The sequence below is a fragment of the Lactuca saligna genome, chromosome 5 (assembly GCF_052625555.1).
Source record: "Lactuca saligna cultivar CGN05327 chromosome 5, ASM5262555v1, whole genome shotgun sequence".
NCBI classification, from domain to species: domain Eukaryota; kingdom Viridiplantae; phylum Streptophyta; class Magnoliopsida; order Asterales; family Asteraceae; genus Lactuca; species Lactuca saligna.
This window is the reverse complement of record NC_136421.1, coordinates 291,863,800-291,868,276: the sequence shown is the minus strand read 5'-3', so window position 1 is coordinate 291,868,276 and position 4,477 is coordinate 291,863,800. Positions and strand designations below refer to the sequence as shown.

The 4,477-nt window shown below is 37.9% G+C and overlaps 1 long non-coding RNA gene across 2 annotated transcripts; it reads right to left on the bottom strand.

Annotated features, from left to right (window-relative positions):
- Positions 1 to 2,936: 2,936 nt before the first annotated feature.
- On the bottom strand, positions 2,937 to 4,023 carry LOC144998441 (uncharacterized). Of its 2 annotated transcripts, XR_013660321.1 has the most exons (5): positions 3,907 to 4,023; positions 3,759 to 3,805; positions 3,611 to 3,644; positions 3,409 to 3,482; positions 2,937 to 3,094 (listed from the first exon to the last, which is right to left on the bottom strand). It is a non-coding gene; the product is annotated as an uncharacterized LOC144998441 (long non-coding RNA). The 2 variants fall into 2 exon arrangements; XR_013660320.1 differs by lacking the exon at positions 2,937 to 3,094 and having other exon boundaries at positions 3,118 to 3,482.
- Positions 4,024 to 4,477: the final 454 nt, after the last annotated feature.

Below are 4,477 nucleotides of genomic sequence, written 5' to 3'. Positions count from 1 at the left end.
TCATTACCTGTAGGTGTTGTGAACGACGTGTTCACCGGTGTACTCTATCCCCCACATGGTTGCCTATATGATACTTATTGTTGAGGAAGCCCCTCTGCAGTAATGTCCATCCCGATGAAAAATCCTGAAATAGGTTCCTTATAATAGACGTTATTTTTAGGAACGTAAGGTGAGGATAACAGGAATGGGTAATCGGGTTTATGGTTGATTGTTGAAATTAAATATAATTATTGTGGGTTGAAAACCCTATATGCTCACCAGGCTCCCAAGCCTGATCCACTCAGTTGATTTATTTTACAGGAAGTGGCGCAAGAGCTTAAGATGGGCGAACATCAAGTTGTTTTGTTTACAACTCTGTATATGTATATATTTGTTGAATGACTTGTAATGCTATCGTTTATGCTTTATGATCTGTATCGGAACATGACATCCCGACTTTTGATTATGAAATGAAATCATATTTCTTATGAAATGTTTTGATAAATATCTATTTTATCATGTTTTGTTTTTGGGAACAAATTCCGCATCTCTTTTAAAATTAAAAGGATTTACTCTGAAAATTATTTTAAAAAGCATAAATGAAATCGGTCTTTTCTGGCCGAGATTTTGGGGATGTCACAGATTCCGGAACCTCCCACTACATAACTGCCTCGATCTTGGCCTAATTGACCAAAATCCCATCCTAGTTAATGAGATGTCCAAGGAACTGAAACTCTCACAACCAAAACTCACATTTTGGAAAACCAAGACGCACCCTACAGTTGATCGAACAAATCATCAATCCTTGGCAATGGATAACGGTTCTTTACCGTTAGTTTGTTCATATCTCGGTAATCAATGCACATCCTGTGTGATCCATCCTTCTTTTTCACTAACAGGATCGGTGCTCCCCACGGGGAACTGCTCGGACGCATGGACCCTTGGCCTAACAACTCCTGAAGCTGCATCGATAACTCCTGCATCTCGGGGGGTGTCAATCGGTATGGTGCCTTCTGTGACAACCCGAAATTTCCATTCTGAACAAACCTATCAAGCCAATGGATGTAGATCAGTTACAGTGACCCTCGACCGAGATCCTCAGCCTTCGTATTAGAACCGTAGTGACCCTCGACCGAGAGGTCAAGCGGACGAAGCAACGCCGTCGCCAGTTAGTGAAGGTTCATTGGAATGCCAACTGAGATCCCAATTTCACTTAAGTACGCTAGAACCAATCGATTAGGAAGTTTCCTCCTCACGACTCGATCATTCATGCATACTTCCTTGCCTAAATTCTAATTTTGGGACGAAATTCCCTTTAACAGGGGGATGATGTGACAACCCGAAATTTCCATTCTGAACAAACCATATCAAGCCAATAGATGTAGATCAGTTACAGTGAAAATTCAGACTCCGAGTGTAAGTTAGGCAGTTTTCAGGATTTACACTTAAGAAGATATTAGGAGAGTGGTTGCACTAGGGTTTTGTGCAACACTGTTATTCCATTACTCTAAGACATTAGAGTTCGTTCCAGGAATAAAAATATTTTCTGCCAAAAATATTTCAGGACTATAAATAGAATTCTGAACCAAATTGGTTCATTTGTTGAATTCCATTTAGAGAAAAGTCAATATTCTCTCTCACGGATCTTCGAGTTTTTATCCCAGATTGTGAGTATACTTCCCTAGTTGTGTTATAATGCTTGTTTTATGCTTATTAACATAGATTATATGTCAAATATATGAGATCCGGGAGTTTACCGCCCAAGAACGTTCTTGGGGAGTAAACTCCAAAATGGAGCTTAAAGGCCATCTAGTCCCATTTCCTTGTTAGGTAACTAGCTTAGAGACTAGAAATCAATCAAGAACACATAGTTATAGGAGTTTACAGCCCAAGAGTTTCTTGTACTGTAAACACCATTTTCAAGGGCTTAAATGTGCCCTAATCATCCCAAAGGCTTGGACTCTATTTTAGACAAATACCCTAAAGTGTTTAGAACCTAGAAAACTCTTGGAAACACAAGTGTGGAAGAGTTTACGGCCAAGAGTATTTCTTGGGTCGTAAACTCCTTTAAAGGGGTCAAAGGACACCCTAAATCCTTCCTTAGACCAAGTGACACTTTGGGCAAGTAGCTAAATGTGTTATGGACTAGTTAAAACACTTAGAACCCCAAGAGTGAGGGAGTTTATGGCCCAAAAGGTTCTATGGCCGTAAACTCCATAAAATGGTGCAAAATGTGCCATAAACCCTCCTAAAGCTAAGTACTAAAGTCTAGATTTGTTCCTAGAAATGTTTGAGACTTGAAAGCACCATAAGAACCCTCCCAAGGGAGTTTACCGCCGTAAACTCCAAGGGAATATGGTCTATGGGCTGTAAACTCCCCAAAGGAGTTCATATGGTACCCAAACACTTGTCACTACTAGAAAAACAGCCTTTTACGACGCTCATTGCGCGTCGTAAAAGGCTCAGACGACGCGCAAATGCGCGTCAAGGAAGGCCCTGTCATAAAGAGAGATGACGCGCTTTTGCGCGTCGTCTATAGACGACGCGCATTTACGACGCTCATTTACGACGCGCATTTACGACGCGCAATGCGTATCAAGGAAGATCTTGTCATAAAGGAAGACGACACGCATTCGCGTGTCATAACCTTACGACGCGCGTGTTAATGACACACAATGCGTATCATGAAAGCCCCTGTCAAGAAAGGCCATGTCATAAATGAAGATGACACACATTTTTGCGTATCATAATCTTAAATGTTTAAAAAAAATATTATTTATAGATTTACTAATTTTCAAATTAAATAATACATTAAAAATCTCATAATACAAAATAAAATACCATAAATAACAAAGATAATTCATTTCACTAATATGTCAAATACAAATAATTATTCCAATAGTGAGTAAATGTTATAATAAAATGAACTCATTTATATACAATTGCATTATCTAGCTTACTATGTGCCAACAACTCTCTATGTGTTTACTTTTCCTTGAGTCTCGTTTCCTCCAAAGCTTCTAAATCACAAATCTTTTTAAACATAATAGAGACAGGATCCAATCCATGGGGTATTTTTGGAAAATAGTCTGAACATTCTTGACAAATCATCAACCTGCAAGTGAAGGGTAGAAAGGGAAGAAACAAATGTTCACAACCAGTAAGAAATCTAGACACTAGAAGTTTCATAGTGATTGTTGATTCCTATAAACTCAAATGTGAGATGAGAGGCTTGTTCACAACCAGTAAGAAATACTAAGTAGAAAGAAACAAATCAGCACCGTTTTATGCTTCTGCTGCAAGCAGTAATATGGAGCGTGACCCACGACAGATGAGGCAGTCATATCCTTGAAAGCTAAATACATATGTTCTCGCAAAACTAACATAAAAAAACAAACAATAATGAGAATAATTTGTGGCATTCATCACCTTTAGTATCCAGCCACAAATCAGGACCAATTCATCCATCAAACACACAATCAGCACTCAGCAAGCCCACTCCACTACCCTCTCCAACAGCAAGTCAAAGTAAGCATCATCCAAGTGTTAGTGCCAAAAAAAATCAAAACATTCATTAATTTTAACGTGTTGGGAGGAGAGCAATTAGGTAAAAGGATTGAGAAATTCGTACCCATGCTTATCTTAGCAAACTTGGTTTGGAACACCTGCACAATAAAATATAAATTATCAAAAGACTAAATGACTATCTTACCCTTACATTGAAAAGTCAAAGTGCCAATTTAATATGAAACATGGGTATGATTGTATAAAAAACGGACCTTGAAGCCAGTGTCACCTAGATTGAAGTAGAATCTCTCCTGGTATCCTGAAAAAAAAAAACAAGGGACTATTTATTTTAATTAAACTTACATAAAATATAAGAGATTCTTTATGCTGATTATATGTGTAGATAATTAGAAACTTAACTGAAAGCATTTTAAGTCCGGGGAGGGATAATATTGGGTCCATATGTAGGAAAAGTATCTGAAGTACATCACCTGAAATCGATCGACAACCACAACTCGAGCCTGGTCGTGATTATAGCTCAACTGCCACCTTCACACTCCCGTCAGAAGTTTGTTAATCAAATATGATCACTCTTGGACACGGGCATTAAACTTAATAAAGAATAAAATTTTGCTTTGCATTTGCTTTTCTTATTACGACATTATAATTTAAAAATCTTCTACATATCCTTTCTATTTGGATAAAATATGTTATAAATGGTATATATTTTTCGAAGAAAGCACATTGCTATCTGTTGCATTCATTTTTTTATCTCAAGAAATGTCTAGATTTTCATTAATTGGTAAACAAATTTAAGTTTTGTTCAGTTTTTACCTGATTGTACTTGGCTAAGCGCTCTCCACGAGAAGGAGAGCCTGCTTTGATTTGACAAGAGGCAAGACCAACCACCAGGTCAGCAATGAAAGAATCATCTATATCCCCACTTCTCTATGATATCACCACCATAACTTGGAACCATCATAACCGGTCA